Source organism: Kogia breviceps, chromosome 10 (assembly GCF_026419965.1).
Source record: "Kogia breviceps isolate mKogBre1 chromosome 10, mKogBre1 haplotype 1, whole genome shotgun sequence".
Classification (NCBI taxonomy): Eukaryota; Metazoa; Chordata; class Mammalia; order Artiodactyla; family Physeteridae; genus Kogia; species Kogia breviceps.
This window is the reverse complement of record NC_081319.1, coordinates 94,708,547-94,725,055: the sequence shown is the minus strand read 5'-3', so window position 1 is coordinate 94,725,055 and position 16,509 is coordinate 94,708,547. Positions and strand designations below refer to the sequence as shown.

The 16,509-nt window shown below is 43.8% G+C and overlaps 2 long non-coding RNA genes across 8 annotated transcripts in view; one reads left to right on the top strand and one right to left on the bottom strand.

The window, feature by feature from the left end:
- The window catches only part of LOC136792037 (uncharacterized), a 161,400-nt gene that overhangs the window by 58,015 nt on the left and 86,876 nt on the right, over positions 1–16,509 (bottom strand). The window lies entirely within an intron of this gene.
- Positions 1–16,509, top strand: part of LOC136792036 (uncharacterized) — a 109,006-nt gene that overhangs the window by 62,832 nt on the left and 29,665 nt on the right. For 5 of the 6 annotated variants that reach the window (XR_010835155.1, XR_010835158.1, XR_010835156.1 and 2 more), the window contains one exon: positions 7,178–7,506. The exons of the other annotated variant lie outside the window; for it this stretch is intronic. This is a non-coding gene — a long non-coding RNA (uncharacterized lncRNA). Of the gene's footprint in view, positions 1–7,177; positions 7,507–16,509 lie in introns of those variants that run through there. 6 annotated transcript variants of the gene reach the window in all.

Here is a 16,509-nt window from a genome sequence, read left to right as displayed (position 1 = left end):
TACATCTTCCTCTGAGATCTTAAGAAAGCTTGTTTCAGTCACCAATGGAGAGATACCAAGTGCTGCTTGTCCCACATATTTGATTCTGCTAAAAATATTCCACAGCCACCTCTAGAAGCCTTACTTTGTCTTTTGGAGCATTAGCTAGCTGGCTCTTCATCACACCAGCCTCTTCTGATTCTTTCCTTTGCTCTCTCTCTCTTCTTTTTTTTTTTTCTGTTTCGAGGACTCATTTTCTCTAGAGATGAAAGGGACCTCAAGAAATCATCTAATTCAGTACCTTGCATTGAGATAAATAAGATAGGTTTATCCCCATTTTACAGAAAAGGTGACAAGCCCAGTCAGAGGAAGAAACTGGCTTCAAGGCACAAAAAACACGCAGATGCCATAAGCTGTGGCTATGAATTAGTATCATCTGGGGACTAAGCTTTCAGGGCTATTAGAATAGGATCTCTGAGGGTGGTGTTTAAGACTCACCTGCATCAGAATCCCCTGGAGCGCTGGTTAAAGAGCAGATTGCTGGGGCCTCCCTAGCGTTTCTGATCCGGAGGTCTGGATGGACCCAAGCATTTGCACGTATAACCAGTTCCCAGGTGAGGGGATGCTGATGCCGCAGGCGTGGGAACCGCTGGTGCTGGGAAACACTTTTATGGGTGGGTTAGTAAAAGAGAGGTTGGCTTGGAGGTGAGTCAGCGATTCCCTGGCCCACTTCAAAATGCTCCAGTCATTCCCTGCTCAGTGACCTAGGAACTCTGACCAGTGTGAAGACCTAACCACGTGTCTCCTGCAAGTCGACAGACAGGAAGCGCTGGACCAGATGACTCTCTGTCTCCTTCAGCACCTTCTTCCTGGACTTTGGTCTCAGCACTACCCTTCAGCTTATCCCCATGACCCCAGGACCCTGCCATTCTTCTGACATCCGGGTCACTGTGTGTCCAAGGCCCTCCCTCTGACCCCAGAGAGGCTTTCCTTGGGCTGCGTGCCATCCTGCCAAAACCTAAGCCATGCCTCCCTTCCCCTCTCCGTGACTTGGTGCCCCTGGTGCAGGGGGCATGCCAGTCTCTCAGTCCTGCCCCATCGCTTCTCCTCGCCCTGTACTGTGTGTTGAAAATATTCACTGGCCAGCTGCTAGGCCTCTTTTTTTTTTTTTTTTGTGGTACGCGGGCCTCTCACTGTTGTGGCCTCTCCCATTGCGGAGCACAGGCTCCGGATGCACAGGCTCAGCAGCCATGGCTCACGGGCCCAGCTGCTCCGCAGTATGTGGGATCTTCCCGGACCGGGGCATGAACCCGTGTCCCCTGCATCGGCAGGCGGATTCTCAACCACTGCGCCACCAGGGAAGCCCTGCTAGGCCTCTTTTGCCTTCAATATACTTTCTTACGGAGACCAGCCTAAGAAACTGGTCATTTCTGCTTGAAACATTCACATTCCAAATGGCTCACTAACTAGATTTCTGATTCTGGTCTGAGAGATATCTCTTTTTTGGTCCATTCGCAGAGAAGAGCTGATTAACATACTTAATTCATTCACCTATTGGCCAAACACTTATTGATGTGCTATGTGACTAGCACTATCCTAGATTTAAAGACAAGGAGAGAAATGAGACACATTCCCTTCCCTCAAGGAGTAGGAGGGGAGATAGGCTTGCAATAGGAAGCCCAGTTCAGTGTGATGGGTGCAAAAATAGAAACATGTGCCAGATATAGTGCTTTATCAGAGTGGGAAGGTGCATTTGCACTCTAGGCCCCGGCTGGGGTTAGCAGGTCCTCCATTTTCATGGGACCTGGGCTTGCAGGTTTCTAATCATGACTGCTTGGCAATGCGAGGTTGATTTATTTATATAGGAACAACAGCAAGTATGTACAAGAGACAGAGAGTTACTCTCCCCCAGCAGTGTGCTGTGCGGGGCCATAGAGAGTCTGTTCCTTGGAAGGGGTTTCAAAGGGAATATAAAGTGGTGAGAATGGGGGGGGCTTCAGATGCTATATGTGAAATGAGTGGACGGACCTCAGGTTAGGGGGGCACACCCACCCACAGAGCTGGGTTAGGACTTGGAAGAGGGGAGAGCTGACCGCAGAGGGAGTGTTCACCAGTAGGAGCTTCTCTTGGGTATGGGAAGAGCTTAGAAGCATAGGCTGGACTCGCCCTAAGTTTGCTGCGGGCCTGTCCTCACCATGTGGTTTCACCCTAGGCTGCTCCGCATTTTCCATGGTGACTTGCTTGAGAAAAACGGAGACAGTGCTTGGGAACCCTGCAGCTGGCTCCCCGCCCCGGGAAGATGACCCTCAGGGTAGACCCCAGCTTTGCCTTGGCCAGTTGAAGGGGATGTTGGAAACAAACAAAACCATGGAAAATAGTATGGAGGTTCCTTTAAAAACTAAAAATAGTGTTACCACATGATCCAGCAATCCCACTCCTGGGCATATACCAGAATAAAGCAACAGTCGAATTCAAAAAGGTACATGCACCCCAATGTTCATAGCAGCATTATTCACAATAGCCAAGACATGGAAGCAACCTAAGGGCCCATCAACAGATGAATCGATAAAGAAGATGCAGTATATATACACATATAATGGAATACTATTCAGCCATAAAAAAGAATGAAATAATGCCATTTGCAGCAACCTGGATGGACCTAGAGATGATCATATTGAGTGAAGTAAGTCAGAAAGAGAAAGACCAATATTATAAGTTATCACTTATATGCAGAATCTAAAAAACAGTACAAATGAACTTACTTACAAAACAGAGTCACAAACATGGAAAACAAACTTACAGTTACCAAAGAGGAAGGGCAGGGAGGGATAAATTGGGAGTATGGCATTAACTACTACATATAAGATAGATAAACAAAAAGGATTCACTGTATAGCATACGGAACTATATTCAATATCTTATAATAAATTATAATGGAAAAGAATTGAAAAAAATATATATACATATGTATAACCGAATCACTTTGCTGTACATCTGAAACTAACACAATATTGTAAGTCAACTGTACTTCAACTGGAAAATAAAAAGAAACAAATGAACCCCTGCCAAGTGCCCAGGGCTGAAGGAAGAAGTGTCCTGAGAGGTGGGTGCTGAGACCACGGAGGACGCGCTCGGTGCTCACCGAGTGACGAAAAACTAAGCACAATTCGGAGATGCACGCAGACTAGTGGAGAGAGATGAGAATGACTCACAAAGCAATCCCATCATTACTTTTCCACAATTTGCTGACCCTTTCTGGGATCCAAGGTGCTTCCTTCTATGCTGTGGATGTGGTTAAATAGAATTTTTGTAAATAGAATCTTTTCAAAAATATGTCTGGGCGGTTGCTATTTAAAGGCAACAGACAGCAAATCTTTATCTGGCAAAATGAATAATCACCTCCTATTTTACCGGTTTCTAAAGACTGAATCAAAAAAAAAATTTTTTTTGAAGAGTGGTACAGTCCTTTAGCATCATTGTTCGGTGGACAAAATCTTCCTCGAGTACTTTTCCACTTTCTCTAGCTTCCTGAGGGAAACTCTAGATCCACATCTTCCTGCCTATTCGTGAGGACTCCAATCAGTTTTATTCTTACTCACCCTTAGTACTCCCACCCCAGACAGGCCTCTTCTGATCTGTACACTCTTATGGGAAAAGCTGCCTGTTCTGAATCTCTTTCCCTCGGTCTGCTATCCTTTGCAAATATGATGAATGTTAGTGGATTAAATTCTTATGAGAACATTTGGTGAAGGCTTTTGGGGAACTAGTACTTTAACCCAAAGGAATGTTTGTAATGATCTAATGGAATTGGAGGAGGTACTTCTGGCTTAGAAGGTTTTCCAACAGCTCCCCACACTGGACATGACATGAGTTGAGCAAATTCTAAGTGCAAATGTATTATATGTACTCGAAGTTCCACCATGAAAGAGGTTCAGAGAATAGCAAAAAAAAAAGCCCTCTGTACTGGAAAAATAATTTAGGAGAAAAAGTGAAAAGAGTTGGGACTCTGCAAGGTGGGGAAGAGAATGTCAGAGAGGAAAGATTAACAGTACCTTAAAATACATCCCATAGAAATATATGTGAGCTGCATGAGTAATTTTAAGTTTCCTAGTAGCCACATTAAACAGCGTAAAAGGAAATAGGCATAAACAATTTGAATAATATATTTTATTTAATCCAATATATCTAAATGTTATCATTTCAATAGGTCATCAATACAAAATTATTTTAATGAGCTATTTTATGTTCTTCACACTAAGTCTTAGAAACCCAGTGTGTATTTTACAGTCAAGCATTTCAGTTTGGACAAACCACGTTTCCTGGGTTCAGTGATCACACGTGGCTAAGTAGCAATGTAACGCACAGTGCGGGTCCAGACCCTAAATGAGGCTGCTAGGAGGTGTATCCATGAGGAAGAAACAAGAAGGAACTTAAGCTGGGCGGGTGAAGGCAGCTATACAAATATGGAGGCCTGGGTACCACCACTTTTAAGATTCTGACTTCACCGGTCTGGGGTTGGGCCCCGGCATTAGGAGTTTTGAAAAGCTCCCCAGGTGATTCTAATGTGTAGCCAAGGCTGAAAGCCACTGAGCTAGAGGAGGAATTTCCCCAAAGTGAGAGGACTTCCACGTTAAAATGAAAACTTTGATTGGGGGGTGGGGGCGGTTCATCATCTCTTGTGTCCAAATTTAAGAACTGGAAGGAAACTTTCAATCCCATGGAGTCTTCCATCTTGTTTTACAAATGATGGAGGGCCAGTATTGGGTATTACTATTTGGTGTTTATAGATGATTTTGTTTGCTTGTTTATTTGCTTACATCCTCGATATCTCCCTCCCACTTTTTCTTTCTTTACCTAGAAGAGATTTTTAAAAACTCACTTCTGTCTGGATTGAACCTGGGGGTATGTGCTGCTGATTCCAAAGCCCCATCCAGCTCTGAGTGGCCGTGGTTTTCTTCTCCTAGGCTGACTGCAGGAATCTTTACATATGACAGTGCCACTGGGTACACAGGATGAGGAGCTAAATCCCCACCTTAGAACTGCCTATGGGAGGATCTCTGTCCATACCCTGATTGCCATCCTCCTTCCCATCCTCCTTCTCTGAGACAGAGAAGGGTTTAGACCTGTGGGTCTGATTTATAACCCATATTTTCAGGGCTGATGCATTTTCTCGAGTCCCTGGTAACCTAATGGGTGATTTCTGCCAGCAAGTTAAATATTTAGAAATAAGACATACTCTACTGCCCAATAAGAGCAGTTTTAATGAAGGTCATATATGGGGTCCAATGTGTTAGACAGAATCCTGTGTATCGTTGATATGTAAATGTCATCACGTAGGGAGAATTGAGTACATAGGGCGCTGTCACCCCCAGAGAGGATGGCAGGGTCGGTGCTGAAAACAGACTTTGTCAAGAGCTCAGATAACAACCAGTCTCACCATACCTCGACCCCTTCAATACCTCTTTCACAGAACAGTAAATCACTCTCCCGCTGGTTCTTGTCTCTAAAAGTGGGTCATCTTCAGTGCTTGCCTTTCGGTTTCTGGGAAATGTCTATTGTCTTCTATCCTCTTGTTTAGCAGCTCCGGCCAAAAAGAATGAAATAGACAGAGACTAGCCACTTAGGTCATTGAAAGAGCAAGCTGGAATTTTGTCCCTTGCCCCTTAAGGCTTTGCAGTTGATTTGTATGGGACTAGGTTTGTACCAAGAGAGCACAGGAATAGGTTATTGTTTCGCTTATTATTCTCTGGTTCTAATAGATGTATAAGCCAAAATTCTTAAGAATCTTCTCCAAATTCCTTTTTAAAAAAAGCCCCCAAACCCATGGTAATAGCTGTTTGGGGCCCCTTTCTGAGGATCCCAGGGGGAGGTTCACTGGTGATAAATGCTGGAACCCCAGAAGAGAACAAATTGGTCTCACAAGCAGCCAGTGACAGCCTTTCTGAATACAGCTGCTTTCTTCATTAGAAAACTAAAAATAGCCCTGATCATTGCAGGCTGGTTTCACTTTAAGCCTTCTGCCACATTCATTTGTCTATTTCATTCAGGGTTTCTGCAAGTCTATGACACTGTGATACTATTTCAGCTGAAAAGTGCATTGAAGAAATGTTTTCTTTCCCTCCCCCATGTTCACTCCAGATGTCCCCAACTCTCCAACACTGTTTGCTATTAGAAGAACTCACGGGAATCTTCCGGCATCCTTGCCATCCCCATCTGTTTCACTCATTTTTGGAAAAATAAACACCCTCCACGTTGCAAGCAAGAGTCAACTATTAGGGTTTTTTTTTTTTTTTCCTAGGAAATGTTCATTACACGTCTGATTTTCTATGGACAGCTCATGAAATATTGAGTACAACTACCCTTTCCAGCTGATGTAGGATTTTACTAGATTCTCTGCTCAGACTTAGTTTGAAGAGACGTTTTCACTCCTCTGGGAACTGGCGGACTCTGTGGCCGCTGGCAAAGCCAGCTTCCTCTCTAGCTTTAAGAATAATAAGGAAACCCACTGTGGGGGACAGCCTACGTGAGGTCAGTCTGTGGCGATCAGGGAGAACGTACGCTTCGTCCCTGCCCTTCCCCATCTTCCCTCCCTAAGGAAGTTGTTTTGCATCATGCATGGAAGTGGTACCATAATGATAGGTAGGTGGGTCCCTTGTGAGGTCTACAGCAGTCTGGTCCTGTTATCTTCCCTCCTTTCAGCATCCAGGGTATTGAGGGAATGGAATATAGAAGGGGAAAAAATTGAGGGAAGAGCAAAGGAAATCAACCAACTGCTTCATACTATCCATTTACAAAAGGTCCATTTACGAAATGGGCATCCAAAGCCATACCAGGAATCATTTATAATTAAAATAATGGAAAATAAACCTCAACCCTAAATCCGATCACATTGTATATACCCTTGTATCTATAAAAGTATGATTTTAATGGCTTTAATAGAAATGAAAATCCTAAAGATGAGAGCTAATGTTGCTATGGAAACTTTTACATGTCTTGACTGCAGAACTCTTAGTTGAAATTTGCAAACTTAGTATCACATTAGCTTTTTTCACATTGGATTTCTGGTTGGTCTTTTAAGATAAGAGGAGAAAAACTACATGTCATACGAGTACTTCTTGTTATACTCACAGCCAAAGGAGAGAGTGGTTTATCATCATTTGACACTTTTTTTTTTTTTTTTTTTTTTCTGTCTGCACAGGGAAAACTCCATCAAGGAGCCGAGCTAAGGGCTACGCAGGATGAAGATTTTAGAGTCAAGTATGATTAATTCAGTGCCAACATTTTCAAAATTTGAATGATTTCCTTCTCTCACATAATTAGATGTCCAAAGTCTGAATCAATAGGCAGGGGGGTCGTGAATTAAAAAACCCAAATTGTACAGAGCTCAAAGCCCTAGTTAAGAGTAGAAAAAGCTCTGAACTCAGCACTCAAAGGCATGGTGATGCCTGAAGCTTGTGCTCATTTGCTGCCACCACGCATGGCACTAGGCAGTTGGGCCCTTCGTGAGTAAAAGCAATGTGAAAAGAATGCCATTTGGAGAATTGTGCAATGATCATTTAGAAGGCTTGAATTCCCTGTCCCCCCTTTCTCCATCATCTCCTCCCTTACTCTCAGCCCAGCCTCCGCTGGGGGGTGGGGGAGGTATCAGTAGAAGGTTTGGCAAACTTTGTAAGCTTTAGAGTCAGGTGGGCCTGAATATAAAGTGAGCTCCACCGTGGGGCGGGTTATTTAACTTCTCAAATACCGGGTACTTTACCTGGCACACAGCAGGCTCTCCATATACATGTTCTCCTCCAGCTGAAAAGTGGGCACCATCTTTGGGGCCAGGAAGGGGCAAACTAGATCCAGGCTGCATCTACTGAGTCCTTGTGAAGTGGTCATAAACTCTTCTCCCGTCTCTACTATTACGTATTTTGATTGTTTTCACCTAAATCAGTCCATTTACTCTGAAACTCATTTACCTGTGCTGTGATGGCCTCGTTTTGGTCCCTGTTCTATCCTCAGTGCCTTGCATGAGGCCTGCATAATACCTATTATATGCAGGTGTGAGACATGGGGGTATGAGGCATGTGTAACTTGGGAGGGGGGCTCTAATTTTAAAAAATTTTAAATATACAAATACAGAATCTGGTTCAGGGCTGAGGAAGGAGCCCATGCAAGTGTGGTGCCCTGAAACTAAAGCTTTGTAAGTATCACAGTAAATCTACCCTTGTCTGAGGAAGAGAACCGGGTCCTGAGAACTGTTTACGAATGATCACCTGCCTTGCCTTTTTGTGACCTTGTGTGGTGCTGGCACCTTGTTTTGGTCCTATGGCAATTCAATTTAGGTCTGTTACTTGAGATGCTGACTGATGATGAGAAACCATCATACCCACAAAGTATGTCCAGATGGTGTGGGATGGATAGCTGTGAGACAGTGTCATGAGAAAAATTCATAATGTGGCTTTTATCAATAACCTATGTATCCATCTGTTGGGGCCACCATAACAAAATACTACAGAATGGGTGGCTCAAACCACAGAAATTTACTTCTCACAGTTCTGGAAGCTAGGAAGTCTGAGATCATGGTACCAGACAATTTGATGTCTGGTGAGAGCCACCTTTCTGGCTTGTAGATGGGCCCCTTCTCATTGTGTCCTCATATCTCCTTTCTTCTGTGAATTCCCAGGGAGGTGGGGGAGGGAGGGAGGGAGGGGGGGAGGGGGGGGAGAATCTTGTCCTTTTCTATGAGGCCACCAGTCCTATTGGATTAGGGCCCCACCCTTGTGACCTCATTTAACCTTAATTACCTCTTAAAAACCCTATTTCCAAATACAGTCACACTGGGGGTCTGTGGGCTTCAGTGTATGGCTTTTGCCGGGGATACAATTCAGTCCATAGCACTTATTGGGCCGACTTTTCTGGCTTCCTCTCTGGCTCTCATTTGAGGACTCACCTCTTTAGGCTTCAATACACTCATCAGACCTGAGGATAATATTAGAGCAGGGTGGGGTAGAGCAATTACCTCCAGGAAGTAGAATCAAATGGCGCCCTGCACAGAGCAACTTTCCCAGCAGAGTGTTGAAAGGAGGGACCAGGCATGTCACAGAGAAACGATTTCCTTGGCCCCTGATGAAGCTGTGTTTCCTTCCCTTTCCTGCTTTTTCTCTTTCGCGTTTTATTCCACTTTTTTCTTCCTTCCCGTTTTCCTTTTCTTCCTTTCTCTCTCCATTTTTAATAGTACACAGTCAGACACAGTGGTCCTTGGCCCTCTTAGGGATGGTTATCTGCTTTTGATTATCCCCAAATGAAAGGGTTGACTTATGGGTAAGGAGCAGGGAGGCAGAGAGGGCTGAATAGATGGGAGGGTGGTGGGAGGTCGGTGTGGTGTTGGTGTAAGACCCCAGAAACTACTGCATTACCCCACGGCAGGGAGGAAAGAGGAATGATGGTGTGAAAACGGAGTGGTAGGTGCCAGCACAGAGCAAGAAATACCAGGTAACTCTGGGTCTCAATTTTCTCATCAATACAAGAAAAATAAATGACAAATGCTGAGGTCGAAAATCCCCGAGGTGTCCTCAGTCTCTGCTCTTCTGTACCTCTTTCCACCTTACCTTACTGGGAAATGGCATTGATAAATAAAACACTTTGGGTGCCTGGTAAGAAAATCATTATGCAAATTCAACGTATTGCTCAAATTAATTCTAATGAGGTTCAGGGGGAAAAATAAGTAACAACCAAAACTCTTTAATAAAGTGTTCTAAAAAGAAAAAAAGAATTATCGCCCACTTCTGCACTTCCTGCTTTTGGCAGGGACTCGAAGTGGAAATCTGAAAACACTGTGAGACAGTCTGTTCTCATGGTATTTCTAGCTGAGAACAGGAAGGAGGGGAAATCTCATATGAGTGAGAGAGCCTGTTTTTCAGTGATTAGCAGGCCAAAGAAGTTTCCCTGGGCAATCAAGCTTGACAGCACCTCTAAAAGTTCTACCTTTATCTGGTCAGCAGAACAGATTTTCCCAGGAGTCCACCACAATCACCAAGCCACAACTCGCATCTGCCATTTTTTGCTGAGCGGCTATTCTCCCTGAGGCTAGTGTTAGGTGCTGGAGACCTGAATGTGAGCCGTGTGGCCCCTACCCTTCTGGAGCACAGAGCAAAGTTGGAAGGAAAAGGCATCTATAAATGACAAATAATTACAATGCTAAGCAGCATATTCTGAGTTCTAACTGTGCCATGTACGCAGTGCTAGGAGGGAGACTTCCACACGCTGCACAAAATTCCTTATTGGTCTGTTTTTGCTCTCTACCCCACCACTGGGCTCTCATCACTCATTGCGGGCATATTCTGCACCTTTAGGCATAAAATGTTTCTTAGTTCCTTTAGCTCTTTTGCCCATCTTGAGTCACAACAGACTGCCCTGTGTGTGATGCCAATGAGTCAGAAGCTGAATCCTGTTCACATACGTGTGTAATGATTAATGCACGCTGATTGGCTAGGCGTGCTAGAACCAGAAAAATCCCAAAGTCTAGACTAGTTGCATTGCCCCTAATTACCTGCCAGACGGTTATGTGCACTGGTGTCTAAGCCTACAGCAGACACTCCAGGGAAACGCCCTTGGTCACCATGACTCCAACTGAGTCTCATAAATCACCTAAGGTGAATGTCAATGGCATCTTTAGGACCAGGGCCACTTGAGGGCTCCGGGGCGGAAAGGTGAGCTTTCCCACCCTCACCCCACCCCCAGAGAAGAACACAGGAATCCCCATCTGAGAGCAATTCTCTCGCTTACTGAGTGGCAAACTTTCCTGGAAAAAGATACAAATTATGATTTTCTCTTTGAAATAACGTAATGGTGAGGATTATGTTCTGAACAAGGAACTAACTAACACTCAGTGTTTTGTTGAAATGACCACCATTACCATCTTTAATCAACTATTTGTTTACACCTGGGTGATATGCCTATAAAAATGCTTATAAAAGGGTATGTAAAATTAAAAGATAGAGTTGGAGGCCATCACCTTGTATTTACTGTAATGTTTTAACCCACCTGATTGCTCTGTGCCCACACAGGTGAGAGGTTGAGGGAGGTGTTGGTGGTGGCATGGAATTCAGGATTTCTCTGGGTTCATTTTGTATGGATTTTTGAGAAAACCTGGGATCTCTCCATGGGTTTTTATTTATTCCCTGTTGGGAATACGAAATGTATTAGACACAGACTTAGCCGTCAAAAGAGCATATGATCCACTGAGTCAGGCAGAGACCCAAATAATACAAAGTAGGTAAGAGGACATTGGGTAGGGAACTCTGTAAAATGGGAGTTGAGTGTAGAATGTGATCATCTTCAATGTCAAAAATTAAAACGCTGGTAGGGCTTCCCTGGTGGCGCAGTGGTTGAGAATCCGCCTGCCGATGCAGAGGACACGGGTTCGTGCCCTGGTCCGGGAAGATCCCACATGCCGCGGAGCGGCTGGGCCCGTGAACCGTGGCCGCTGAGCCTACGCGTCCGGAGCCTGTGCTCCGCAACGGGAGAGGCCACAACAGTGAGAGGCCCGCGTATCGCAAAAAAAAAAAAAAAAATTAAAACGCTGGTATAAGGTTATCCTTTTATAAACATTTTTTTTTTTGAATGCAAGTTCATTGCAGGAAATGTATAAAATAGAGAAAGGCTCAAAGACAAAAGTAAAAATCACTCCTAATGTCACCCGGTGAAAAACATTGTAAAATGTCTCTGAATGTCATTCCAGTTACTTTTCTGTGCATATCTAGTGGAATTATACTGTACACTATTTTACAAACGGTTCTTTTCCTTTAACAATATGCTCTGAAATATACTGTGCTTATTTTCCCCACATGACTTTATGTCCTTCTACACTGCGATGTTTACTGGTTGCATAATATTTGGTCCTACAGATGCACTGCACTTTCCTATATAAACACTGCTGTGATGAGCATCTCTGTATACAAATATCTGTGCACCTTGCTGATTATTTCCTCAGGATAAATTCCTTAGATGTGGGATTGCCAGATTATAGGTATGGAAATCCAAGTCCAGCAGCATGGCTGATAACTGTGATTAGAAAACAGACAAGATGAGAAATTAACCCACTTATTTCAGAGATGCTTGTTTTTCGTTCTGATTCCTTTATACTGTGTAAACATAGATCCTAGAGATAAAAATGGTCATCCTGGGTCTGCCAGCAGAAAGCTTTCCTAGATTTTAGCTGCCATTTAATCAACACTAGTAACTTCACTCTGAATTTGGCTGACACAACATTTTTGACCTGCCTTTATTAAAATGCATGAACAGACCCTTCCTTACCTTCAACTTGCTGTCTTTTGATATTCCCTAGTGCATTGGCACTTCACAGGGTCAAAAATCACAATTCTAGCTGATACATCATCAAACTCAAAAGCAAACGTTGAATTTCATAATACACCCACAGTGTCCAAAAAAAAAAAAAAGAAAAGTTTTATCTCAGCTATACGCATGGAGGTATTAATTTTACAAAGCAGTTACAACATCCACTAGAGCTCTCCGTGTTGGTCATCGTATTTAGGGCAAAAACATCATTTGACTACGGGCTAAGGATACCGATATTTTCCCAAACATACTGGAAGATATGCATCTGAAATGAGATGGCCAGAGACATCTAACTCATCACTTTTTAGAGGTCTGCTTTCAGTATTGTCAGTTTATGAAATCCATAAGTAATTCCATATTTTCCACTTGAGGATCTCAACACTCCCATTTGTTTGTTCAGTCCCTTGAACAGCTATTGTCTGAGTGCTTATTCTGTACCTGGAACATGACTCAGCTGATGGCCTCAGAAGCTCATAATCTCATGCAGGAGCGGCTAAGTAAAAACGGTGTCATAGTTATTAGGACGGGGATAAAATGTACTGACGGGGGCTTCCCTGGTGGCGCAGTGGTTGAGAATCCGCCTGCCGATGCAGGGGACATGGGTTCGTGCCCCGGTCCGGGAAGATCCCACGTGCCGCGGAGCGGCTGGGCCCGTGAGCCATGGCCGCTGAGCCTGCGCGTCCGGAGCCTGTGCTCCGCAATGGGAGAGGCCGCAACAGTGAGAGGCCCGCAAAAAAAAAAAAAAAAAATGTACTGACGGATCCCTTTCCCTCTTTTTCACTTTCTCCCCTTTGCTCTACCTCCTTTGAGTCTTCTACTCACTGCCTCCCTCCTCCCTCACATCAGTTATTTCCAGGAAGGACCTGGACCCGGGGTTAACAGGGAGCGCAAGATGGCAGCCGGGGATTCTGCGGGGCTGGCTGGAGCCAGGAGACCAGGAAGCACAGGCTGCAGCAGGCTCCCTGGTGCAGCCCCGCCCTGAACATTTGTGGAGCCTGGGGCCAGAGCACAAATGGAGGCCACTTACCATCTGCGGAAACACATAAAAGTTGTAAATCAAATTAATAAGCTGTTAACTAAAATACAGCTTCAGATGGACAAAAATCGAAAAAATATGTGTAAAGCTATGGTTTTATATGATATAAAGTTGGAAGACTATCAAGCAACTGGATTTAATTATTGCTGTTCATATATGCATGTTCTGTTGATGGGTTGGAAATGTTTGGATAAGAATGAAAGGATACATACACTCCCGGGGAAAACGGTGATTGTCTCTGGGATTGGGACTGGTGGCATGAAGAGGGGTCTTTTACTTATGGGCTTAGGTAACTTTTTAAAGACATGATGAGAGTGTGGGTAATTTTCTTTTCTTTTTCTCTGCTTTTCTCTATTTTTCAAATTTCTAAAATAATCATATGTTGCTTATGTAATTTGACAAAAATTTAAAAGGGAAGAAAAGTCAAGACTAGAAAACTGTTCTAGGATAGGAAACTGTCTCATTCAGCTGAATTCCTAGAAAAAGACTGTATTTCAGTTTTTAGGCTTATATGACTTAAGGAGTTGACTGAAATTAACCCCAGATACACCGAACTTTTTTCCTCAAGAGGTCACGGGGGGAATTGGAGAGGTGCTCCACTATCAAAAAATGACAGATAGAGAATATATTTTTAAAGGAACATGCACAGCCATAGAACTTATTGCCTGACTTTTTTTTTTTTTTTTCTTTTCTTTTCTTCCTTTTTCTGGTACGCGGGCCTCTCACTGTTGTGGCCTCTCCCATTGCGGAGCACAGGCTCCGGACGCGCAGGCTCAGCGGCCATGGCTCACGGGCCCAGCCTCTCCATCGCATGTGGGATCCTCCCGGACCGGGGCACGAACCCACGTCCCACGCATCGGCAGGCGGACTCCCAACCACTGCGCCACCAGGGAAGCCCGCCTGACTTTTTAAGGCATATTATTTTTACCAATAATCAAATGTTTCTTTTTCAATGAGCTCAGACATTTCAGGATTATTTCTATAATAAGATGTCACATTTACTCAGTGACTCCAGCTCTTCAAAGTGCTTCATGTTAGTCCTTTCATTTTTATCCAAACAATAACCCCACCACATAGGGAAGATGTCATCCCATTTTCCAGGTAACGAGAACAAGGCTCAATATATTGCGATTTGGGCCCACATGTTACAACTAGTTCCCAGTGGAACAAAGACCGGAGCATAGGTCTTTTGGATCTGAGTACAGTTCTCTGGCTACTGCTATTAATAAACTTACACCATGAATTTTCTGGAAAGTACACTTATTTCTCAGAAATTTTCGTAAATGTCCCCACTCTTGTTTTTCCTTGTTTATGGGCACGTATCTTTAAAAGGCTGCCAAAATTTCTCTATGAGCTACTAAAGAATACTCAGCACACTTTTAAGAGATGCCTGAGGGTTTCCCTGGTGGCGCAGTGGTTGAGAGTCCGCCTGCCGATGCAGGGGACGCGGGTTCGTGCCCCGGTCCGGGAGGATCCCACGTGCCGCGGAGCGGCTGGGCCCGTGAGCCGTGGCCGCTGAGCCTGCGCGTCCGGAGCCTGTGCTCCGCAACGGGAGAGGCCACAGCAGTGAGAGGCTCGCGTACCGCAAAAAAAAAAAAAGAGACGCCTGACTCCCTGTAAGTAATTCCACAAATGAGGATCTTTATAGACAATGCTAATTAGTGCTAAGTACCTTTAGAGGTGCCTTCCAGGCTAATGTCCAAGGATGCAACGCATGGGGGAGGAAATTATAATAACCTCTCCCTCAGGGACTCAGCTGATGTTTTGTGATGGTGAGAGATCATAAGATTATTTTACTCAGTGCTTAAAATATGCATAAGTACTATGTTAGTATTATTTTAAGATAAACAGTATCTCATTTACTTAATCTATTTTTTCAACTGGGATTATTTTGTAATAGCAAACACTTTACTCATACTCTAGAAAAAGTACACTTTTAAAAGATAATTTGGATGAAAGGGGTCAAAAGGTACAAAGTTCCAGTTTAAAATAAATAAGTCATATACAGCATGGTGATTACAGTTAACAATACTGTATTGCATATTTGAAAGATGCTAAGAGAGTAGATCTTAAAAGTCCTCATCACAAGGAACAAAAATATTTTTGTAACTATGTACGGTAACAGACGTTAACTAGGCTTATTGCAGTGATGTTTTGCAATATAGACAAATATTGAACCATTATGTTGTATAAGTTAAAATTTAAATTTAGAAAAAGAAGAGGAAAGCAGAACGAACAGTAAAAATGTCAGGAAGAGAATTAAAGGAATATAAAACACCTCTTTGTGGACGTAAGGAAGAAGGTCCTAGGCAGGTAGTGCATGCCACTGGACCATTCCTGAATTTTAGTTCAGAGAGCTGGAGTCACCACGGCGATAGGTGTGCTCCTCCGGCATGCAGACCTTTGCTTGCCTTTGTTTACAATGCCTGGCAAGTGTTACTACCTAGAAACAGCCAACTTTACAGTCTAGGGACACTCTTCGAGTCCTGTGTGGTGGCTCCAGGATGGGGCACTGATTGGACAGGAGGAAGTGTAAGATAGTAAGAGAAGCTGTCCTTGTAACTCTGCTAATGACCTCAACACTATCTCCTTGACCTTTTTTGCCGGCATGGGTGCCCCCTGATGGAAGTATTCTGGGATGTACCTGGCTTCTGTGCTTGTCTGTCTGAAGGTGAACAGCATTTTAACTGTAGGAATATGATTTTTGCCTCTGACAGGCTGGAGATAAAAACATTAGAAAACATAGACACCAGACCTCTCTCTCCCCAGGACAGAATTCACCAGTACTTAGGCAAATACGTTTTATGCCTATACATTCGTTTTATTCATATCCTTATCATAATTATGTTGATACATTCCTATAACTAATCAGTCCTATTGGGGAAATCAACAGCCTCCTCAGGGTCTTCGAGAAGGATTGCCTGCGTCTTCCATTCACTGATTTTATGCCACCTTCGACCACGGTAGCAAAATAATGACAGCAGAAAGCCGCCAGCAGATCTTAGCATTTGCAGGGTAGGGTCATAACTGAACAAAAACTGTTAAGAAGTATGAGAAGGTCAGCTTTCCACTGCCCTTAGCATTTATGTAACACCAGGGATATCTTAGCACATCTGTTATTTTAAGTGGGCACCAGTGATTCGGAAAGCTAA